The sequence below is a fragment of the Pararge aegeria genome, chromosome 15 (genome assembly GCF_905163445.1).
Source record: "Pararge aegeria chromosome 15, ilParAegt1.1, whole genome shotgun sequence".
Lineage (NCBI taxonomy): Eukaryota > Metazoa > Arthropoda > Insecta > Lepidoptera > Nymphalidae > Pararge > Pararge aegeria.
This window is the reverse complement of record NC_053194.1, coordinates 402,057-428,290: the sequence shown is the minus strand read 5'-3', so window position 1 is coordinate 428,290 and position 26,234 is coordinate 402,057. Positions and strand designations below refer to the sequence as shown.

Genomic DNA, 26,234 nt, shown 5'->3' with positions numbered 1-26,234 from the left:
CAATTACACATAACTTTAAGTACATCTTTAAAAGGCCAGTGAAAAGTTATTTTATAAAATACACCATATAGATTTGGCTAGTTGTCGAGGATTATAGCATGCTAAGCGGTGTTAATTGTGAAAATATTTGTGACAACAGCTTATGGCCGCCCAGCAGCAACGCATCTAGCGCCCGTGCAGGTGCCCCGAGCGCTGGCGCCGCGCCAGCGATGTATCACACTAATTTCCACTTGGCAACGCTCCTTCCGGCCAACTAACGGAATTATACGGAGCTTACGATTTATACCTTCATTTCAGAGTTCCCGATTCCCATATCTATAGACTTTCTCCAACCATTGGAGAAGTTGAAAATAAATGTAAGTAACATTTCACTAAAAGGTGTATCTATCATTTTAAGTTAATTACTTAAAGCAAATGACACCACAATTTGATTTTACAATTTGATTACTTAGGTTAGTAATTTTATGTAACGACATTTAATGAAATCCATTCGAGAGCGTTTCTTTAGCGTTCCTACCTATAAAGAAAACAAACAAATAAGTCAACGATCAAGACAGTGATTATAATCTCTTAGGTGTACATCAGAGTTTCCAAATAGAATTACTGTTAACAAAATGGCAATTTCGCATGGAAACTTTGATCATTATCATTATAACCGGCCTATTATAGGTCTTCTCTGAATGAGAATGGACCGTGGTTTACCACGCTGGCCTTGTGCGGATTAGTTGACTTCACACCTTTGAAAACACTATAAAGAAAACTCAGGCATGCAAGGTTCTTTCCTAAGTGCTCCTTTACCATTAAATCAAATAATATTTAATTGCTTAAACCGCATTTAGCTCCAACAAATGAAAGGTGCGTGCCGGGATCCAACTCGGCCTTCTCTAAGGAAGGCTGAAATTTATTCATAAGTTTTAAAATACAAAAAGTTTTATTCAAAGCGGTCCAGTAGTATTTTATGGGCTCGAGCAAACAAACTGATGTTTTTTTGTTAATTGTCTTGACGGGTTATTTTGTACCTGTTTTATAATAGTGAAGATTATACATACAGTATAAAATACCACCGAGTTGTTATTAAGTTTTAGGTAATATTTGAACCCAATCCCCGACAACTTGCGAGAACATGTCGTAAATTTTAAATGTCTTTCAGCACCAGCGGCGGACCTTTGCTTAGATCTAAGTTTAGAAACGGTTTCAATTTTAAATAGAGGTCACTCTTACGCCTCCGGTGTTAGACAAAACAAAACAAATTCCATAAATTTAAGGAATTTATTTAAATGAGATAAAGTATTTTAAACATTTCAATATAAAACAGTTTAAATAAATTGCGTTGTTGTATGTCAGTTTTTCACTCCTCATTTTTGTTTCGTTTTTCCGTTTATTGTTATCTATTACATAATCAATCTAATGAATATTCGTATGTATTACACCTGTAATTGAAAAACATACAGTACATGTTAAAATAACAGAGGCCCTGTAGCCTGCCAGGGCTCAGGGACTTTATTCCATCACGCTGGACATGTGCGGAATATTACACTTCGCACGACTTTAAAAAAGTTAAGGAAGAACGTTTCTTAGCCTATTTCCTTTTTTACGTTTGCCAGTAAATCTGTAAACATAGTAATCCAGTAAATCCCAACTCGATAAATGGAAGATAGAAATATATGAGCGGTTTGTAAATGATTCATGTATTGCATTGTTCTGGCGCCCTATTATAAACACTTGTACCTACAACATAAAAGCATGAAGTGTGCGAAGTTAAGTGAATTATAAACTTACGCACAGAAATTGGCTCATCCGTGGCGAAGTTTGCAAGTTAGCAGAACAAAACACGGCGGAGTGTTCTCTCGGATGAGGAGATTGACTGTGAAGACGGCGCCTTTTGCTTGGATAAGTCTGTTAGCCTTACATGAGACTTACTCCTCCTGATCTGATTCTGATTCACTATTAAATTTTCATCAAAAACCCACTACTGCCTACAGGGCTCATGTCTTCCTCTCGGAATGAGAAGGGCTTAGGTCGTAGTTTAACACGCTGGCCAAGTGCTGATGGGTAGACTTCACACGCCATTGAGAACATTATGGAGAACTCTCAGGCATGCAGGTTTCCTCACGCTGTTTTCCTTCACCGTTTAATATTAAATTGCTTAAATTTAAAAGTTAATAACTTCTTAAAGCCAGTGGTGCGTGCCGGGGCTCGAGCTCTGTCTCTACGAAAGTAAAGCCGATTATAAAAAAATCTAAATTCATTTATTTCAAGTAGGCCTAATATAAGCACTTTTGAAACGTCAAGTCTGACTGTGTGTAGTGACTCTACCACCGGTTTGGAAGGCAGATTCTACCGAGAAGAAGCCGGCAAGAAACTCAACAGTTGCTCTTTTCCAATATCAACAATTTACATTTTACATTTTAAAATTCAATTTTCTATCTTGCGAGAGATGAAAGCGGAGCCGGATGCTTCCAAGCAACCTTGTCATTATGAAATTATGTGTTTTAACACATTCTTTAAACGTATGCATTGGTAGGTCCAAAATTACCTTAGGAATCATATTATAAAAGCGTATACTCAATCCCACAAATGACTTCTGCACCTTTCGCAGACGATTTGCAGATTTACGATGCCTTACCTACTAGGCTATCACCGCTTAGAACTATAATATTGGTGACTTGATATTGTTCAACACTATTCCAAACTAGCGCCCAATGAAAATGTTCAGTCCAATACGAAATCTTCAGATGATACAGTCAGTTTAGTAGTGCTATCCTTATCTACGGGGCAAAGGACTCAATCTTGCATCTGAAGATGTTGAATTAGATTAATTCGTAAATTTTGGGCGTAAACATAAATTATTGGATTACGAATAGTAAACACTCGTGTCCTCCAGGGCATAGTACAACTTAAAAATATAAGACTTTCATACAATCTACCAACCCTGTCCCTAAAGGGGTAAAAATATTTAACTTTTTAGGATAATTTTCTGAAATAAAAAGCCTATATACTTACTATGACGGTTGAGCTATTTCGGAGATTTGCCATAATAAATAGACCCACAGAGTTTTTGTTACAAGTATGGTATATATTTAACTTACACTACTTAACTTACACTTAGTAAAAAACCATTATATAAAATAGAACGAGCAGTAGCGTCCTCTGGACTACCAGATACTAAAATCCACTGAGATCACCACTCTGTCTGCCTTGCGTGGTGATTATGGGCAAACCCTTCCCTTGGGAGAGAACTCAAGTGTAGCAGTTAACTGGTATAGGCTATAAATGAATAAACATAAGTTTTAGATATTTATATAGATAGATAGAAGTTGCTAATGGAAGACTTTAAAAATTCGCCGTACATAGCAGAATGTGTCGAGGCATGCGCTGAAATTAATGGGATCTGTCTTCAGACATACCTCTCGTAGCGGCGCCTCTTGCAACTCTACTGAACTATCTGCAGTCTCGACTTGAGTGTTTCACTACCTATTTTACTTTAACTATTTACTTGGCTTGCGGTCAATATTACTATCTCCAAATGGTGATTAACTAAGAAATGTTTAAAGGAAATCTGCAAATTTTATTTGTAATGCCATAACGATTGAAAAATCAAACCAAATATAACTTATTCTTCTAATATCATAAATGCGAAAGTTTGGACCTCAAAATGTACAAACATTTATAATATATAAGAATAACATGTTGGCTAAAATATATAATACGGCCACAAAAACTTCACCGATTAGGACAAAATTTAGCTTGGATAAACTTGTATACAAACTTTTTAGTTATAGCTTGTCAAAGACATACAAATTATACTTTTTACTACGTGAAACTTAAAAATACTTGAAACCTTGAAAGGTATGATCCGCAATAGTACTATGTAAAACAACAATACCATATATTAACAAAAAAAAACATTAAAGCTCACAAATAAAAGAGAAACTCTTCGCATTCACCCCAGCATCCATTCAACGGTATTCACTTGACAGTGCGATATCATCGTTTATATTCTAAATTCTATGCAAAGTACAGCGGCATTATCTCTCCACCAGCCACCGTTGAAACGACGCGCAACGCGTTGGCTACACAAAGCCCTTTGTCAACAGTATCTACCTGAAACGCAAACAAATCGTGACAGGAGATCTGTGACGCTGCGCTTGGAAAGCCTTCGCTTCAATTTAAGTATAACAGACTTAAGGGTCATATTATGGTTACAATCCTTATCCTTACTAATATTATAAATGTGAAAGATTGTTTGAAAGGTGAATTAGTCGAGACTGTTCTTAGCTATTTTTGATGAAAATCGTTCCAAGATGGCCACCGCAAAAATGGCGGATCACATATTTTCTCACAACTCCTACAATGTGGGTATCAAATGAAAGGGTTTGACTAGTACATTAATGAACACTATATTGAAAGTCGGGGGTATTTTAATTTTATTTTCACATACGAGTAGTTTAAATAGTGAAACAATATTGAAACAAAACAAAAAGTTGAATGAACCATGAATTTTGTATTATTTTGTATACTATGTGTCTAAGTAACATGCTTTAGAGTAAAATATAAAAAGTGTAAATTTAAAAAGACATCCCACAACATCGTGTGAATACAATAAAACCTCATCAAAGTAATCAACAAACAAACAAACAGATTACCACAAAGGGTCCTCATGAAAAATGCAAATGTCTGAACATCCGCGCTCGGCCGGAGGTCAGAAGTGATCCCTCATAATTATGCAACAAGTTTAAAAACCGCGAGAGGATGCCACTCTTTTTAATAGAGATTCAAATTCCTTTTTTTTTTAAACGATTTAAGTTACTCCACAGTACTAGTAATTATTGAGGAAGGCTTTGAAAGCTTTATTTGCTTTATTACACATTAAAACAATAATTATTTAAAGAAGAGAAGAAATAAACCATAAACAACTAAAATTTAGTAGTAATAAATTCTTTCAGCTCTCTTTTGCTTGGCAGGTTTTACCCACTGCCACGCTAAAGAATACTGCAACGCTGATTTTCAGTAGGGAAAATCGGTTCAAGATTTCCGCCACCACAGATTGGCGAATTACATATTCTTTCACAACTTCCTCAATATGGTATCAAATGAAAGTGCGTGACTACTAGAATAATTACACTATGTTAGAAGGGAACGAGCTATATTAACTCACAAAATGAAAAGTAAAAATAAATTGATAGTTTATTTTTATTATTAATGCCCCAGATTTATTTTATATAGCTTTGAATACATTATGGGTCGGGGGTTTTATAAATTTTAAATTAAATATGAATGAATCGGTTACAATAACATGTACCTATAATATTTTTAGTGTGATCCAATTTCGATGATTCTTTTTATATTTAAAATTGGAAACGCAATTTCCACAGCAGCAACACTGGGAAGTGGTCAAAGTAGTTAATAACTGGTTTCGTAGTTCGCTGCATGATTTTTATTTTGCCTCGCCGAAGTTGTAATAGCTCTGTCGAGTGCAGCAGTGTGGTACGCTGCGGCGCAAGTTTGAAGAGCGGAACTTTTAAATAGTGGCATAGTTGTTTTGTATTACGGTACTTTCAGTTGTAATCCTTGTTGAAACGCGGGTCCCTACACTCCCCAACAGCAAGTAAGCGCTTCTACTAACGAAATTTAATATTCAAATTCAAAATTCATTTATTTCAAGTAGGCCTAATATAAGCACTTTTGAAACGTCAAGTCTGTCTGTTTGTAGTGATTCTACCACCGGTTCGGAAGGCAGATTCTACCGAGAAGAAGCCGACAAGAAACTCAGCAGTTGCTCTTTTCCAACATCAACAATTTACATTTTGTATTTTAACATTCATTTTTCTATCTTGTGAGAGCTGAAAGCGGAGCCGAATGCTTCCAAGCAACCTTGTCATTAAAAAATTCATCAATTGTATAGTAACCTCGCTCTAATAAATGTGTTTTAACAAATTCTTTAAACTTGTGCATTGGCAGGTCCAAAATCACCTTAGGAATCATATTATAAAAGCGTATACTCAATCCCACAAATGATCCCTGTACCTTACGCAGACAATATGCTGATGACACTAATTTATGACCATTTCTTGTAAGTCGACTGTTTATGTCCACTTTTTGTGTATAAAGACTAATATGTTGTCTTACAAATACTATATTGTTATAAATATATTGTGAAGCTACAGTAAGTATGCCTATTTCTTTAAACTTCTCACGGAGGGATTCGCGTGATTTAAGTTTATATATTGACCGTACAGCTCTTTTCTGCAATATAAATATAGTTTCGATATCAGCTGCTTTACCCCATAACAAGATTCCATAGGACATAACACTATGAAAGTACGCAAAATAAACTAGCCTAGCTATTTCAACGTCAGTAATCTGTCTAATTTTTCTGACTATACTAATACTTTTGGATAATTAATAAAACGACCTACGAATGCCCCTTAAATTTGAGAGCGTTACACGCCCGGATTTATTTATAGTACCATCATCATCTCCGGCCCACTACAGGGGTCTATTCGCCGAATGACGAGGTCAAAGGCCGTAGTCCACAACCCTGCGCACATGCGGATTAGTAGATTTCCACACCCTCAAGAACACTATGGCAACTCTCAAGCATGCAGATTTCCTCACGATGCTGTCTCAAGATGCCGCAAATAAAGATAACGTATAGGACACAATCGTCTATTTCCGTGTTTTTACGTTATCGCGAGGTTTAAAGCTATCTTACTTTGCTCCCTAAAAGCAGAAATTGGAAATGCGGGACTAATCGCGACTTTGCATCTTTTTCGCGTTTACAGGGACCATGTGCGCAAAACACCGTCTTGATGCAGTTTAACAATAGAACAGATGGGCAAGAGTTACTCGAGTCTATACAAAAAAAAAAACAAGTTTTCTCCACTGTCGATAAATTTAAGGCTTTTTTTTACGAGGTGGTCACTGAGATGGTGTAAAATTTACACCACAAACGAAATTTTGTGTGTTGATAAGATTTCAAGGACAGAGATTTTAGACAAATTCATTTTATATATTGCATACTGTCAGTGAATCGTCACAACTTAACTCAGTTGATGGTTATTTGCACGATACTATTTGTCAACTTAAAATCTTATGTACTCGTAGCTATGAGGGTTGAAAACGAACTTAGGTCGTGGCCTAGGTAGGGAAACCACTTATTTTATCGACCGAGAATATTTTCCATTAAAAATAGAAATAGCATTTATTTGCTTGTTGATCCAACTGTGTGTTTCCTAAGCTGTGTCCCAGGTTAGGAGGTTATTACCGTGATCCAGATAAGTACGTCGAGGATGTTATCTCAGAGCCAATCCAGCGGCAGGAAATTAGCTCGCTTTAAAGTGTATACTGATTTTTTTACGTAGATAAAACTGTGACTTATATGGGAAATTTTCTTTCAGAAATAGAGTTTAAAGTCTAAGTCTGTATTAAACTGAGAAAGAACTTTCTCAGTTTAATACAAGTAATCCAGAACCCACAAACTCTAATTTTACGTTATGAGTTCAAAGTACTGGGTAATCATAGACTTTAAACTCTATTTCTGAAAGAAAATTTCCCATATAAGTCACAGTTTTATCTACGTAAAAAAATCAGTATACACTTTAAAGCGAGCTAATTTCCTGCCGCTGGATTGGCTCTGAGATAACATCCTCGACGTACTTATCTGGATCACGGTAATAACCTCCTAACCTGGGACACAGCTTAGGAAACACACAGTTGGATCAACAAGCAAATAAATGCTATTTCTATTTTTAATGGAAAATATTCTCGGTCGATAAAATAAGTGGTTTCCCTACCTAGGCCACGACCTAAGTTCGTTTTCAACCCTCATAGCTACGAGTACATAAGATTTTAAGTTGACAAATAGTATCGTGCAAATAACCATCAACTGAGTTAAGTTGTGACGATTCACTGACAGTATGCAATATATAAAATGAATTTGTCTAAAATCTCTGTCCTTGAAATCTTATCAACACACAAAATTTCGTTTGTGGTGTAAATTTTACACCATCTCAGTGACCACCTCGTAAAAAAAAGCCTTAAATTTATCGACAGTGGAGAAAACTTGTTTTTTTTTTTGTATAGACTCGAGTAACTCTTGCCCATCTGTTCTATTGTTAAACTGCATCAAGACGGTGTTTTGCGCACATGGTCCCTGTAAACGCGAAAAAGATGCAAAGTCGCGATTAGTCCCGCATTTCCAATTTCTGCTTTTAGGGAGCAAAGTAAGATAGCTTTAAACCTCGCGATAACGTAAAAACACGGAAATAGACGATTGTGTCCTATACGTTATCTTTATTTGCGGCATCTTGAGACAGCATCGTGAGGAAATCTGCATGCTTGAGAGTTGCCATAGTGTTCTTGAGGGTGTGGAAATCTACTAATCCGCATGTGCGCAGGGTTGTGGACTACGGCCTTTGACCTCGTCATTCGGCGAATAGACCCCTGTAGTGGGCCGGAGATGATGATGGTACTATAAATAAATCCGGGCGTGTAACGCTCTCAAATTTAAGGGGCATTCGTAGGTCGTTTTATTAATTATCCAAAAGTATTAGTATAGTCAGAAAAATTAGACAGATTACTGACGTTGAAATAGCTAGGCTAGTTTATTTTGCGTACTTTCATAGTGTTATGTCCTATGGAATCTTGTTATGGGGTAAAGCAGCTGATATCGAAACTATATTTATATTGCAGAAAAGAGCTGTACGGTCAATATATAAACTTAAATCACGCGAATCCCTCCGTGAGAAGTTTAAAGAAATAGGCATACTTACTGTAGCTTCACAATATATTTATAACAATATAGTATTTGTAAGACAACATATTAGTCTTTATACACAAAAAGTGGACATAAACAGTCGACTTACAAGAAATGGTCATAAATTAGTGTCATCAGCATATTGTCTGCGTAAGGTACAGGGATCATTTGTGGGATTGAGTATACGCTTTTATAATATGATTCCTAAGGTGATTTTGGACCTGCCAATGCACAAGTTTAAAGAATTTGTTAAAACACATTTATTAGAGCGAGGTTACTATACAATTGATGAATTTTTTAATGACAAGGTTGCTTGGAAGCATTCGGCTCCGCTTTCAGCTCTCACAAGATAGAAAAATGAATGTTAAAATACAAAATGTAAATTGTTGATGTTGGAAAAGAGCAACTGCTGAGTTTCTTGTCGGCTTCTTCTCGGTAGAATCTGCCTTCCGAACCGGTGGTAGAATCACTACAAACAGACAGACTTGACGTTTCAAAAGTGCTTATATTAGGCCTACTTGAAATAAATGAATTTTGAATTTGAATATTAAATTTCGTTAGTAGAAGCGCTTACTTGCTGTTGGGGAGTGTAGGGACCCGCGTTTCAACAAGGATTACAACTGAAAGTACCGTAATACAAAACAACTATGCCACTATTTAAAAGTTCCGCTCTTCAAACTTGCGCCGCAGCGTACCACACTGCTGCACTCGACAGAGCTATTACAACTTCGGCGAGGCAAAATAAAAATCATGCAGCGAACTACGAAACCAGTTATTAACTACTTTGACCACTTCCCAGTGTTGCTGCTGTGGAAATTGCGTTTCCAATTTTAAATATAAAAAGAATCATCGAAATTGGATCACACTAAAAATATTATAGGTACATGTTATTGTAACCGATTCATTCATATTTAATTTAAAATTTATAAAACCCCCGACCCATAATGTATTCAAAGCTATATAAAATAAATCTGGGGCATTAATAATAAAAATAAACTATCAATTTATTTTTACTTTTCATTTTGTGAGTTAATATAGCTCGTTCCCTTCTAACATAGTGTAATTATTCTAGTAGTCACGCACTTTCATTTGATACCATATTGAGGAAGTTGTGAAAGAATATGTAATTCGCCAATCTGTGGTGGCGGAAATCTTGAACCGATTTTCCCTACTGAAAATCAGCGTTGCAGTATTCTTTAGCGTGGCAGTGGGTAAAACCTGCCAAGCAAAAGAGAGCTGAAAGAATTTATTACTACTAAATTTTAGTTGTTTATGGTTTATTTCTTCTCTTCTTTAAATAATTATTGTTTTAATGTGTAATAAAGCAAATAAAGCTTTCAAAGCCTTCCTCAATAATTACTAGTACTGTGGAGTAACTTAAATCGTTTAAAAAAAAAAGGAATTTGAATCTCTATTAAAAAGAGTGGCATCCTCTCGCGGTTTTTAAACTTGTTGCATAATTATGAGGGATCACTTCTGACCTCCGGCCGAGCGCGGATGTTCAGACATTTGCATTTTTCATGAGGACCCTTTGTGGTAATCTGTTTGTTTGTTTGTTGATTACTTTGATGAGGTTTTATTGTATTCACACGATGTTGTGGGATGTCTTTTTAAATTTACACTTTTTATATTTTACTCTAAAGCATGTTACTTAGACACATAGTATACAAAATAATACAAAATTCATGGTTCATTCAACTTTTTGTTTTGTTTCAATATTGTTTCACTATTTAAACTACTCGTATGTGAAAATAAAATTAAAATACCCCCGACTTTCAATATAGTGTTCATTAATGTACTAGTCAAACCCTTTCATTTGATACCCACATTGTAGGAGTTGTGAGAAAATATGTGATCCGCCATTTTTGCGGTGGCCATCTTGGAACGATTTTCATCAAAAATAGCTAAGAACAGTCTCGACTAATTCACCTTTCAAACAATCTTTCACATTTATAATATTAGTAAGGATAAGGATTGTAACCATAATATGACCCTTAAGTCTGTTATACTTAAATTGAAGCGAAGGCTTTCCAAGCGCAGCGTCACAGATCTCCTGTCACGATTTGTTTGCGTTTCAGGTAGATACTGTTGACAAAGGGCTTTGTGTAGCCAACGCGTTGCGCGTCGTTTCAACGGTGGCTGGTGGAGAGATAATGCCGCTGTACTTTGCATAGAATTTAGAATATAAACGATGATATCGCACTGTCAAGTGAATACCGTTGAATGGATGCTGGGGTGAATGCGAAGAGTTTCTCTTTTATTTGTGAGCTTTAATGTTTTTTTTTGTTAATATATGGTATTGTTGTTTTACATAGTACTATTGCGGATCATACCTTTCAAGGTTTCAAGTATTTTTAAGTTTCACGTAGTAAAAAGTATAATTTGTATGTCTTTGACAAGCTATAACTAAAAAGTTTGTATACAAGTTTATCCAAGCTAAATTTTGTCCTAATCGGTGAAGTTTTTGTGGCCGTATTATATATTTTAGCCAACATGTTATTCTTATATATTATAAATGTTTGTACATTTTGAGGTCCAAACTTTCGCATTTATGATATTAGAAGAATAAGTTATATTTGGTTTGATTTTTCAATCGTTATGGCATTACAAATAAAATTTGCAGATTTCCTTTAAACATTTCTTAGTTAATCACCATTTGGAGATAGTAATATTGACCGCAAGCCAAGTAAATAGTTAAAGTAAAATAGGTAGTGAAACACTCAAGTCGAGACTGCAGATAGTTCAGTAGAGTTGCAAGAGGCGCCGCTACGAGAGGTATGTCTGAAGACAGATCCCATTAATTTCAGCGCATGCCTCGACACATTCTGCTATGTACGGCGAATTTTTAAAGTCTTCCATTAGCAACTTCTATCTATCTATATAAATATCTAAAACTTATGTTTATTCATTTATAGCCTATACCAGTTAACTGCTACACTTGAGTTCTCTCCCAAGGGAAGGGTTTGCCCATAATCACCACGCAAGGCAGACAGAGTGGTGATCTCAGTGGATTTTAGTATCTGGTAGTCCAGAGGACGCTACTGCTCGTTCTATTTTATATAATGGTTTTTTACTAAGTGTAAGTTAAGTAGTGTAAGTTAAATATATACCATACTTGTAACAAAAACTCTGTGGGTCTATTTATTATGGCAAATCTCCGAAATAGCTCAACCGTCATAGTAAGTATATAGGCTTTTTATTTCAGAAAATTATCCTAAAAAGTTAAATATTTTTACCCCTTTAGGGACAGGGTTGGTAGATTGTATGAAAGTCTTATATTTTTAAGTTGTACTATGCCCTGGAGGACACGAGTGTTTACTATTAAAAATAGAAATAGCATTTATTTGCTTGTTGATCCAACTGTGTGTTTCCTAAGCTGTGTCCCAGGTTAGGAGGTTATTACCGTGATCCAGATAAGTACGTCGAGGATGTTATCTCAGAGCCAATCCAGCGGCAGGAAATTAGCTCGCTTTAAAGTGTATACTGATTTTTTTACGTAGATAAAACTGTGACTTATATGGGAAATTTTCTTTCAGAAATAGAGTTTAAAGTCTATGATTACCCAGTACTTTGAACTCATAACGTAAAATTAGAGTTTGTGGGTTCTGGATTACTTGTATTAAACTGAGAAAGTTCTTTCTCAGGCAGATAGCTACGATTTTAATAATAGTTTGGTAATCATAAGCCAAATTAAGGAGAACCAGTTTGAAGTCAAAAATTGTACCTTCATACGTGTACGTTTTTGATCAAAAATTTCCAACTGTCAAGCCCACCGTTAGGCCTTGTAGTAAGTGAGTTTTGAGTGATGTGCACACAGACATTAAAACAAACATTTTTATAAAGAAATAAAAGCAAAATATATAAGAAAGATTGGTATAATTCTTTTTTGCACGCCCTTGATTTTTTCATACTGGTAAATAATAATGAGGTCTAAGATGGTAACGGGCTATGGGCGATGTGCTAGGGTTATGGCATTCAACCTATATCCCTGATTAGATCTAAGAAACAACAGTGTTTTACCAATAATCTTACAGCAAACAATATTCATCATGGCGGAGGAAATGTCAGTTAGCGTTCCGCACGGCGCTGGCGTCGATGGCGCGCTTCTCCCGCTTCCGGGACTCGAACCGGAACCCCGCGCCGGAGCCTTTGTGCCGCGGGAAATCAACTCGCTATCTTCCCAGTTCCGACGTTGTCTTGCCTCTGAGATATCGATATTATCTGCTGTATAGATGTTTAGACTTTTATGTACCTTGTTGCCAGTAACCGCATCTTTGATCTAGTCTAACCAAATTTCTTCGCCTGCGGATCGCAAGGTCAAAAATGCTGTAGCCCACCACGCTAACCAAGAGTGTCTTGGTAGACTTCACACTTTTTTGAGAACATAATAGCAAATTCTCAGGCATGCTTTTCAATATTAATTTCATTTAAACAACTGTTATCTTACTTTAACATACGTTTCGTTTAAGTAAAGGTGGATATCAAGTTAAATTTTATTCATCGGTTATGCCATTTCGACGCAGGAATTCGATAGTAATTATTCCGAAATTTAAATAGTGTTCTCAAATTATTACCGAATGCTTTGAAGGATAGGCTAAAGGTTGTCTAATGTAGAGATTTAATGTACTTTGAAAAACTAATAACATTATCCTTTTTCCAGGTAAGAAAGCAGTCGATAAAGAAATTACCTGAGTGATCTCTCTCTACCTTTATGTAAGTGGAATTTTTTTAGGCAGCAATATTGGAAAGGAGCTCATACATACTATTATTATAAAATATTGTTTTGTGCCCTACACCTTGAAGCTACTAAATAACATTATGATTTTGGCTACTAAGTATTATCCGCCAACTTAAAAGTATACATTTTAGTTAACAATATGACTTTACTCGTTTAATTTTTACCAGCCCTTAATTTTAAGTTCATCTGTTTTTGATTTTTCCTATTTTCTTTCGTTTAAGAAAGATTATGTATTAATTTCAACGAACGCGCGACTAAAACATAATATTATAACAAATTCAAGGCGAAAAAGGCTGGTGCTATGCTAATTCCATTTTTTGGGCAAACTTTCAATCGCCTGTTATAAAATCCCTATGTCCTACCCTGGGACAAATAATCCACGGGGAGCTGCTAAACGCTGTTGACTCAAGCAACATCGTAGTACTCGTATACTCTGTAATCATGGAGCTTACTTCCCTCGTTTAAACCTTTATTATTTCAATATTGTTGACACTCTGCTTTAAATATACGAACATGGTTTTAAGGCAGTTTTTTTCGGTTCGGTCGATTCGTAATTTACCATAATGCAGAAAGGGGGCAAAAAAACGTATATTGGCATTTTCAAATGTGAAAAGATGGTACCAAATAATCTAGTTTTATAACTTACTGTACGGGTAATCTAGTTTTATTACAAAGTAACTGTTATCAACATATTATACCCATTTATTGTTTGATGGTAGTGTTTTTGATCGGATTTTCGAGACACGCGTCGCAAGCATAACCTCGTGTGCTGGTATAATGGCTATACATTAGTTACAAATGAGAACAACAGATCGATCGAAGGGTGAACATCACAATTCACGGTGATCGGTTACACAAAGGCTTCCGAAGACGAAAGCTCGCGTTTAACGAGGCTTTAAGCGAAAAGCCTCGCAGCCGTTAAACAAAGCAATGAGAGGCGCTAACCGGATCCGGTAATCGCCGCCCGCTAACACCGACCGCGGTGATGCAATTAATTTTGTGAATTTAACAGATCACTTTCGGTTATTTTCGTTAATTGGACTTTGTGTTCACACTAAATATCTTTTGCCTCTTTTTAGAGTTCTGTACCCAAAGGATACGGATATATATATATATACACGGATAAGGATCTGTACCTAAAGGTAGTCTATTACTAACACTCCGCTGTTATTTCGTTTGTCTGTGCACTTCCCCATCTGCTCCTTTATAGCGACGAACATAAATTGTTAACCTACCATATATCATAATCGAAACGCAACCAGTGTAACACTTATTATTGTGTAGTTCCGGTAGCCATCCGTGGTCTTCATCATCAGTTTTACTTGACCGAATAGTGCTTTTCGCTAGCAAATGCTCGGTGTATAATATAATTAGAGTTCCCTTTCTCCCTTTTTGTAACTCGGTTAGAGTTTACCTAGCCTGTAGGTTGGGTAGGCGGTAGTAGCAGAACTTATCCTTCTTACCTCTTCAGTGTTTTAAAGAATTCACGTAATGATTCTTCTGTTCTTGTTTCTTACTATCGATGTACGAAGACGCAGCTGCGTCGAAAGGCGATCGGGTAATTTCACTTACTTACCAACCAGTGCCGTAAATTCTTTAGCTTAGATGTTCTCTCTCAGCCAGGTGGTCTTGTGCCGGCTATTTTCTCCTGAATTATGTCCTGAAGTAGTCCATTATTTGTAATTTCATTATATGGTCTCACTGGTAACTTCCGCTTTTCCGTTTCAATTTTGGTCACTTTTATTTTATTTTTTTACCGCAACTTATAGCGTAAATATAATGCGTTATGCTATTCTATCGTCATCGAAACAAAGAGATTACATAAGCATCGCGACACCTTAATCGATAGGTATGCATTTAAAGACATCATCAATGATGAGAGAGATTTTTTAAATTTTGTTTAGAAATGTGTCTAAAACGAGAAGAATAGCACTATGACATTACATTTTTCTCCAGCGTTTATACTTACATCTTCGTGAAATATCTGTATTATATATCTCAAACCATATATTTTTTTCTGTATTGTGGATTATAATTAACTTAAACTATACTTATAACTTTTTTTAGTTGTGTCCTTTACTATCGCAAATGAGGAACATATTATGATCAGTCGGATGTTCCATATTAAAATGTACAATGCTAATCCAATTATATCCTTAGATTTACTCGGCAAGATCGCTGATGAATGTCCACGACCGTCGCTTATCGCTCAGGGCCCTGACAAAGCCTTCGCAATCACCTTTCATATTCCGACTGCCGCATATCCTTTCCATTTTATCACAGATTCATATATAATAAAGATGAGAGATATTTTGTGTTCATCTCATCGTTTCAATCTTCACAATAAGTTATTTTATTATGTCGAGATGACCGCTTTCACCGCTTGAACGGCTTTATCCGCGAGCGTGCGATCACTTGAATCGCTTTATAGAGCGCGGTATGTCCAGGATTTATAACGGATGTTAAGTTTAAGTACTATTCAGTACGAGTGACTATCCTATGAATTGTGATGATACTTACATGGTACAAGTACAAGTACAAGTTAAAAACATAACTTAGATTCGGTCTTTAAAATTCGATTATATTATTCGCTTAGTATTGGGCTCGTTTTGCACAAGCATCACTTCCTCCCACACGCCTATCATCACCATCATCATTTAAAAAAAAAAAAAAAAAAGATCGACTGACATGCACTGCTGGACAAAGAGTTTTTATAGGGAGTTCCAAAATCCACGGACCTGGGCCGATTGCTTACAGCGACTCGTTTGTTGTCGTTTGTCCACCTCGTTAGAGGCCGACCAACGCTGCGTTTACCGGGGCGGGCTCGCTATTCCAGCATCATGGGACCCCAATGACCATCGGTTCTCTGAGCTACACGCATTCCTATCTTAAATCGGTAGGTAAATATGAAATTTTATGTCTCATTTATTATTCATCAAAGTCTGCCCGAAAGCTGAACCTAAAAAGCCAAAATGATGAAAGAGTCTTAAATTCGTTAAACATGGTATAGATTGCCGCTACAGAAATATGTTTTGACAACATATTCTTTTCTTTACTATTAAACCATATGCCTAATGGTTTAATAGTAGAGATATGGAGGGGGTGAAAAGTAATATAAACAACCTACGATACCAAAAGCCTTCACAAGAAGCGAAAGACTTATGTACTTAGTTAAGTTCTTTTAAATTTACCAAAAATCCAAATATAAATATATTTTGTCCTCTACCGGATCGTACCATAAATCTCTTTCCCTACCGATCCGAATCGGTGCATTTGAATGCTTTTTACTGCCTGCTAGGGAGTGCCTATATTTTTTTTAAGTTGCGAAATACTTACCAATGGTGCCGTTACTGACATTTGAATATATTTGAATAGAGGACAGGTGAAACTATATTACCTACAATAAATTCTATTTTACCAATATCTCTTTACGGCTTTGCATTAATTTATTTTAAAGTCAACATTTTATGCTGTCATAGATGCCACCACCGATTCTTTTTAAAGAGTAAAATAATATTTCCGTCATCATTTTATGCCCATTACCATTTTAGCTAACCACTGATCCGGATTATCTAAATTTAATCTGACGTCCCCAAACCAAGTTTAATCAAACTCATAATCAAGATAAACATGGCATTTACATAAACGGAGACAGGAGTGTAAGCGACAAAGGGCCTCGCAGGCTGTTTTCTTACGCCGAAGGCCGCTTGATGGCGTATTCGGACCGGATCGGGCCGTAAATCACGACCGGGCCGGGCCGGGCCTTATCGGCGTACTCCGATATGTTTTACTGCCTGTAAATGTCGCTCGGTGGCATTTAATAGTACGCCCATATTTTTTGCGGCCACTGTATTTTACATTATCTGCTCTATCTGGCTTAGATAACTGTTAATAAATATTAAGGGCTCAGCAATATCTTGCTGAAGCTGATAGTATGATTTAGAAACGTTTTTCAATATTCGGTAGAAGCAGGCGTCACTTTGCGGCTAAGTTCATGATAAACAATGAACATTAATTACGTTGCCAGTTGTATGTGGAAAAGCGCAAAAATCTAATTTGTGCAAATTATTAATGTTTTTCTATAGTACAGCTTTAGAGCTGGCACCATTAACATATTATGATCAATATATTATAAAATGTATATGTGCAATTCTGTTTTATGTTGCGTAAGTATATCACAATAATTATGTAAATAGGTACATGTTAGTGAGACGATAAAGCAAAGTCTGAGAGGTTTTCAATCGCTCCCTGTTCTATGAAGAAGCCCACAATAAACGAAACCCGACGTTCTTTATGTTATCACCATATCAGATCGTCAAGCCTATTTTCCACATGAAACTATTTAAAAAGCAACCTGGTTAGACCAATTGATTTAATATAGTAATACGGCCGATTGGCGCAGTGGGCAGCGACCCTGCTTTCTGAGTCCAAGGCTATATGTTTATTTATTTATTTATTCATATTTGACTGACCAGGCAGATGGCCTCCCTGATAATAAGTGGCAAACCATCACGTATATAGATATATAAGTTTATAGGTTTATATATAATTTAATATTACGCAGGGCATAACAGGAACAAAATGTGCCCTTCTGTGCCCATCAACCGGAGGCGTAGGTGTTAAGCCTCATGTGCATAACACCGGCAAGCACGTCTTTCAGACCGTACCCAAGCTGTCATCTATCAACTAACTGCCAAACGAGAAAAAACAAGGAGTGTCTACGCGCACTATAGCTGAGATCCATAGACTACTTTAATCTCTATAATTTAGTACTTTAAAAAATCTTTAAAAACAAATTGTTTCGAACACCGATCTTATAAGCCATAACGTAAAGTAAATAATACATTATTGTTTCTCACGTACATAAAAGGTACCTACTGTCTTGTTTACTTTGGTTTGAGACGTCACTATGGTTTAATAATATAATCTTGGAATATTATGCTTTATAATTGCAAGACCCTTGAAATGTGAGATGATTATATCATATAGTTTGGCTTCCCGTGTGTAATCTGTTTTCGGGCTGGGATTAATTATGGCTCTATTTAGGTCTGGTTACGACCTCTCAGACGGTTAAAGTCTTTTATGCCCGACTCATCGGGTTAGAGGTCGTGCTTATCCAGTTATATCTTCACTCTCTTATTAAATTATCAACTTAAATGAAACAAAGTTTTTTATTTGAACTTTTCGATATAATTTGACTTGAGTAAGATCATTATTTTAGAATTCACGTTTGAAATTGAAAGTGCTGGTGACCTTTGCTCGGCAATTTTTATTCAAATCGAGTTATTTCAGGAAGTATATTTAGTTATATATTATCAATTTAAAAAACAAAATCTTATCTAATTGCAAAACGGTGTAAATCATGAGAGCCATCACTGAGCTATTCTAAATATATGTATATGTGTGTGTGATACAAAAATTGCACGTTTAAATATAAGAGATATTGTACAAGCTGGCAAGCTAGCATTACAGAAAATATTTTTTGTCGTTAAAATAACTACTGGATAATTCCAGTGAATAATACATTTTGAGCCACATTAATAAATATGGAATAACTTTGCAACCGTTATACTGGTTTTTCCACGAACCTTTTGAAATTTGAATTCACACTTCAGCTGACAACACCTGGCAGCTGAAGTGTGACAAAACAAAAAATGGCTATTCGCCCGTGATACCACGTTTATGAATAAAAAGCCGGTATCACCTCTTTTTCATGGCGTAATCTATTGCACTGTGTTCCATTACAACCATGATAAGCTGAACTATCAAGATGAATTGGCAGAACACGGATGTGTGTATAAGTTTGGCACACGTCCGCCCCCGAGCATCCGGTGGAAAGGCAAAGTCGCTGTTGCAAACGACGTGGATATTCAGATACAATACAAATACATCCGAGCAGGATACCCCGCAATGAATAAACGCTCTATGAATAATTCACCTCCGGTTTTGTTCTCGATACGAATATTTTTAAGAAAGCCTGACTTTATTTCCCGTATAACTCCGAGGAAACAAATCTGACTTCCGTGAAGTTGATTGTGGCAGTGCCGTGGGTTGTGTTGAGGAATGATTGTCATTTTTATGCATACATAATACATTTGAGCTGTGTATAAAAATCTATACTTTCTTACTTATGCAATGTTACACCAATCAACAAAACGCGGACGGTCGCGAACACCAGCTATATAGTATATATAAACGCGAGGATGCTTGTATATACTCGTATTTCCATCAACACTACTTTTTTGTCACATATATTTTTCTTTGAGGATATTTCAAGTTTATAAAAAAATGCATATAAAAATTGTGGTGATTGCTGGACAGGTGCGGGTACAAAACCAGCCGGTTCAAAAATGTTTGTACGTACTTTAAATACATACATTTGATATATAATAATTACAAAGGTGCAAACTGCAACACAAACGATGCCAGTAATACTACTTTTATTTGTACTAATAAGTTTAAACGATAAAAAAGCTTGGGTGTGAATTGCTCTAGCTTCATAGCTTAATTTAAATTTACTGGAAGATGGTGATAACAAAAAAATAAATTTACCCGGCTAAGTTTGTTGTGGGCTCTTCTTAGACCAGGGCGCGTTTGGAACCCTCGTAGCTTTAGATTTAAGTTGGCGAACGAAGTTATCACCATCCCGTTCCAATTATGTAAACAAATATGTATGAACGCTTCATAAGTGCCTGTGATAGGCCTACATGAATAAAGAAATTTTGAATTTGAATTTGAATTTGAATTGAATTTAAATGGAAATTATTTTTATTTTTCTCTGAAATACAAATAACACATTCACTCTGTTATGACTAACATATAAGTAATTTCATTTAATTTTATTCATTATCACAATTATCAATTATGAGTTAAATTAAGTAGTTACTTATTAATCATAGAATTAACAAATAATTTCGAGAATCTCATTGCAATGCTCCAATATAAATTGTACCTACCTACATAAATATTTAGCTAATTGATGAATTTTTAGCACTGTAAGGTAAACTTACGAGATGAAGAGAAGAGAAGAAAGAAGAGACAGCTAGAGTTGCTAGGTAGAGCCTTGCGTGTGATCTTATTGGTAGTGTAGTAGTCAATCTATCATAAGACACACGCGGCTCTTCCTGGCTCACTCGTCACACTGCGACAGACGAAGACGCAAGATTGCAACAGAGAAGAGAAAACATTAAATAATATTTTTTAGATATTATGTGTTAATATACATATCATTATATGTTAATGTACAATACCGGTTTCCCCGGTCTTCAGGATATTAAGTTTGTTAGAATTCAGATCCTTGTACGTTATTCGAAAGGAGGCGAGTAAGAAAATCTATCTTTAGGTAAATCCTTATTCTATTGTCTGAACAAAGCGGCGGAGTTGGATTTGTCACGTTATGTTATCGCTTAACTTTTAGATCTTCTAGACGTTTAATTCTCACTCACTAATTTGTAGTCAATATAATGAATGAATGAATGAATGAATACACATTTATTGTACACCAAAGAAAAAAAAAAGTAGTTACAAAGATATAAATACATATCAAGAGGGTACAATTTGGTGGCCTTATCGCTATGTAGCGATAAGGCCACTTATAGGCCATTATATTAATATATTATATTTAGTTTATCTTATAATATTTGCAATTTTTTGAAATACTGCTTTAATTTAATATTTTAGATACTAAACAGCAACCTTTTAGATACAAACAGCTGCCATGACGCCATTTTAGCGGCAAAAAAAATCTTGCATATATTAATCGCAACCATATTGTTTTTGTCTGTATTACCCTTGAATAAACACAGAAAATTACCATAAAATACATTAATTCATTCAAAAACGTAGAACAATCAAAACAATCCCGTGTTTGAACATTGATGGAACAGGGAAGTTTTGATTAAAAAACAACCGGTTTAACTTATCCAGCCTTTGCTAGTTAAATATGGATTCAATTTGTTTGGCCAAATTCACCACTGTCCGATTACAATATACAAAAGCCTCGTACCGTATTGTTCAGTGCTTGTAATCCTCTCGCGGACGGTCCATGCACCTACTACGGGCATAATTAAATATGTAAAATCAACAAATGGAAACGAGATGAGTGCGAACGCAAAATCGATAACTCTCGCTACCATCACTGTTGCTACAGTATACGCTACACTTCTATATATAGAGTAGTTTTTACATGTAGGTATGTTTAAAGTGTAACTTTTTTATGATTCCTTATTTTAACTCCGGTCGCTAAGACGACAGGGTATATGACGTGTTTGTTATATTTGTGTGTTTGTGCGAGTGTTGTCTCTGTGTACGATGCCACACATCGTATGTCTGATTAAGATCGTATGTCTTAGCTATGTTTAACAATATATGGCAATAAAATGGATTGTATTTATTTTCCACATCTTTTTACTAAGGAGTCCAGTAAAATACGCGGTGTTAGCCTACTGTGTAAGGCAAGCTTTCCTTACAGTGTGACTGAGTTCGATCCCCGGCACGAACCTCAAACGTTTCGAAGTTATGGCGTTTTTTTTTAATTCAAGCAATTTAATAATTTAATTTTTTTTAACGGCGACGGAAACCTGCGCGTCTGAATAACATTCTGCAACGGTAATGGGTTGATAATGAATCTACAAAACAGTAAATAACCAAATAATTGTCTGGTAATATTCATCACTTCAACCGATTGAAGTCCACTGATTGAGTTCCAAAATCCTCGGTCCTGGGCCTGGTATATAATGTACCAACTTTCCCGATAAAAAATAAAACGCCCGTGACTTTTTTTACAGCTATAATAATTTCCAATGTTTTACCATTCAATTATGTCTATTTTCAAAAATTAACATACATAATTAAACGCTTTACTAACTAGTAAATTACAGACTTCTTTTTCCAATTAGTTTCTTTCCAAAGTCACGATTTCTAATAAAAACCTTACTTAAATTAAAAAGGAAAACCTACTCGTAATTGTAAGGCAGGATCTTCGAAATTGAGTATAGATTATATCGGAGAAAATCAATTTCGGGTTACACTAAGAAGGTTCGTTTTGATGAAATATCATGCTCCCAATTATTAACTTCATTAGACGTAGACAAATAGTCTATATTTATGGCCAGTTTACATTATTCTTTTATCATTCCAAGTCTAAAGTTTATTGCCGGTGACATAAAATATACGTAAGTCACGATGCAGTCAAGCGCACTAGCCAACAAGAGGTTGTACTGCATAGTTAACAATAATTAATTTCACCCAGAATTGTTGGAAATTAACCCCAACTAGTGTAGTATTAAATAACAAAGGTTTTTTTTTTAATCCTGCTAGTTATTGTGTTTATATTTTTATATACACCGATACTTTTGTCTGTTCTCGGTTATATTGCATAAGTCGTCTTGTACGAAACCCGCGGGAAAAGAAAGGGCTCTAACAACTGTATTCTATTCTGCCGTCACCACACGGTAAGCACGGCACCACCTTTATCCAGCCGAAATGAGGGGACTACAGGGAAACAGACAAATCACCTAAGTTGAGAATGTACAACCGCAGTTATAGTTTCGGGCAAATTACGCGTAAGTTCGAGTTCATACTCGAATATAAATTCTAAGCAAACTATGGAAACTATGGAAGAGTCCAACTTAGCGCTGTAATAATGTGAAGGGGCCATTATCGCATCTAAATCCTATTATTAGTTTTCACTGAAATTGGAAGTAACGTGAGCAACGGTAAAGTTCGCTAAAAGCGACGAGCTCAAATAACTTGTAAATTGAATTTTCAATATAGACTGTGAGTAGAGAGGGGTAAGCTAATTAATATATATTTGTTAGTAAATTAATATTTTACTGTTGCTATTATAATTTTAGTAATGAACAAAATTAATCCCGTTCGAGTCAAAGTCAAAGTCTAATATTTCTTTATTCAAATTGACACATAGATGGCACTTTTGATGCGAACATTACATGTTAAATATTATTAAGGAAAATTACAAAAGGATGCATGTGTAGTCTAGAGCTTGAAAACTTTTAATTCAGTTACTTGGCTCCGGTTAGTTACCGGTTGGTTAGTGACCGGTTGAAAATATTGCTTTTTGTTCGAACGGTTTTTTTTTATATCTACACGTACTATCTGAGCACAATAAGAGCGTTTAGTTTTTACGATCTGATTTTGATATTTGGCGCTCATTTGAAAAGTCATCTGAAAATTAAAAAAAGAATTTAGAGTCCGATGAACCGGTTAATTTCTTATAACTTTGTCAAAAATGGAAATAAAAATGGTTTCTCAATTTAACCGTTTAAATAAACGAAACCGAAATGATTCCGATACCGAGATGCATAGATACATTGATGATAAACTAATATATGTACGTGAACAAATTGAAATGACAACCCTTAAAAACAAAGAAATCTAAATAGCTTAATTAGCTTTACAAGTCATGCACAGTTCAAAGGGCCAATGAACTATCAAAGTCTCAGAATAAGCCCCTGCATTTAATTTTGCAATCCCCTTCCGAAAGTATACAATTAAAGTCTGAAAAAAGTATAGTATTAAAAAAGTACCTATTAATATTGAAGACAGTGAAGTTCATTTTGATCGTATTTAATGTTCTCAGATAAAATGTAGCTTACTGTACGTGAGGAGTTTGTAAATTATGAGTAGTTTCAAGACTTGGCCGGTTTCTCGCCAAGTTAAGGAGCTTTGTGCCGCCCGCGCCCTCCCCGGAACTAATTTGTAAGAAGCTGGGGCGGAAGCCATGCTGTTAGGTTGGCAAGAAAAATAAATTACTCCCCAGAAGGAAACGTGCAAGACTTAGCTCGTTACTAACGCGCTTTTTAATTTATTTACTAAGCCACTATAAGATTATATAAAATAGTAATGTTTATACAATGTTTTGCAACCCTTGGCAATCTTCTCTATTTCTCCCAATAGACAAAACGTGTCCTAATTACACATAGAGACACACATTTCGCATTGGCTATATTAGTATGGAGTATAGATCAAATGGATCAACGGCTTATATCAATCAGTGGCGTGCACTTCATACATTCGTAAAAGCAGTGCCTACCCTAATTTCTTCATATAACTCTTATAGTTGGAGTATTTATCCATTTTATGCCATCTTCTTGCTTTATGCTTACCCTGGTCATAAACAAATGCACGCCACTGATGGACTAAAAGCCCCTCCTAAACCATACCACGGTAGTAGCACAGAGGAAGCTAGTGCCCACTCACCGTTCCTTGCTGCCCAATCCCTGGAGTATGGATCATTTTAAAACAAATGTTGTAATTGCATTTATTCTGTACATAGAGTAAGTTCTCTAAATATGGACTACCATAAGGATTTGTATAAATAAAACACAAAATAAGGAAGCGAAATCAGACTTTTTGAATTCAATTAGTACAGAAACTATTTTAGAATTATAAGCAATACTTAAAATGTCTTAAAGAAACAGATTATTTAACAAACTAAATTTTTCTATAAAATATGACAAATTTAAACATTTTAAAATAGGCAGCTCAATATGGACCACTAGGTTTTTTAAATGGACCTATGGTGTCTAATATGGAGCACACTAAGTTTAATAGCGAATAACATCCATTTTTATTTAACAATTATAATTACGTTCCTCAGTGTAGTAGTAACAACCACCATGGATACGAATGAACCGTCGGCATTCTTACATATTACGCAAGTCACTGTTGAACCTCTTTCAGCTGATGTTGTAGACTTTATTTGTCTTTTACCTTTTTCGGCCAATATTTCTGGTATTTTTGAAGGTACCACCGTTATTCCGGTCTCATCAACATTGTATATATTGTTTGCCGTATATTTGAATTTATCCATAGCTTCATCTACAGCTTGAAAAAAGCGTTAAAGTTTTCTTTGTTAAAGCCCTTTAGCCGCGTAATGGATGTACATGTACATTCTTCCATGTGTACTGAACATGCATATGCAGCTAGATCGGCCTCTAACTCGGCGGGAAATGTTACTTTCCTCCCGAGTTTCATATTTGTCACCTCCTGTAAAGGCTTCTTTTTGTTTAGAGATAAACGGATGAGTGTGGTTTTTGGCACATTATAGATTTTCGATGCTTTTAAGTATCCCATTTTGCGCACTTGAATAGCCAATATCGCCATAGTCATAGAATCTTTGTCCCATTTTTGCCTATTCCTTTGTTTAGGTGTTGTCGCCATATCCTAAAACAAAAAGTGAACAAGGCTTACAATATATGGTCTATGGATCATAATATGGACCACTAGTCCATTTTCAAAACCATTCATAGGTCCATATTACAAAATGATGCAATATCAAAGTTATAATTTCGTAAAAAAATAATGTTATAAGATACAGCCACGAATTACTTGACGAATAATTAGTAGCACTATAAAGTTTCCCGAATGGGGACAGTTCAAATATAATGATTATAATTGTAGCTGTAATAATTTTACAAAACTTACCGAAAATTTACATCAAATAGCGCTCTAATCTCAAAATGGTTGCCGCTGACACGTACGCACATCTAGCTCTGTTAGAATTCCCTGGCGGAACGCGACCAGGTAAGGTCATCAAATGCAGCTAACTTCACATTGATAGCAGCGCCATCTTGCCTAATGTTGCTATGGTCCATATTATAAGACTGGTCCATATTTAGGGAACTTACTCTACATTCCGTGAATACGTACACGCGCGCTTGTCCTGCGAGATTATTATGCAACGAAAATTCAAATGCTCGCTTAGCATACTATCTG

The 26,234-nt window shown here is 35.7% G+C and overlaps 1 protein-coding gene across 1 annotated transcript in view; it reads left to right on the top strand.

Annotated features, from left to right (window-relative positions):
• The window catches only part of LOC120629698 (syntaxin-binding protein 5), a 288,649-nt gene that overhangs the window by 131,794 nt on the left and 130,621 nt on the right, over positions 1–26,234 (top strand). The window lies entirely within an intron of this gene.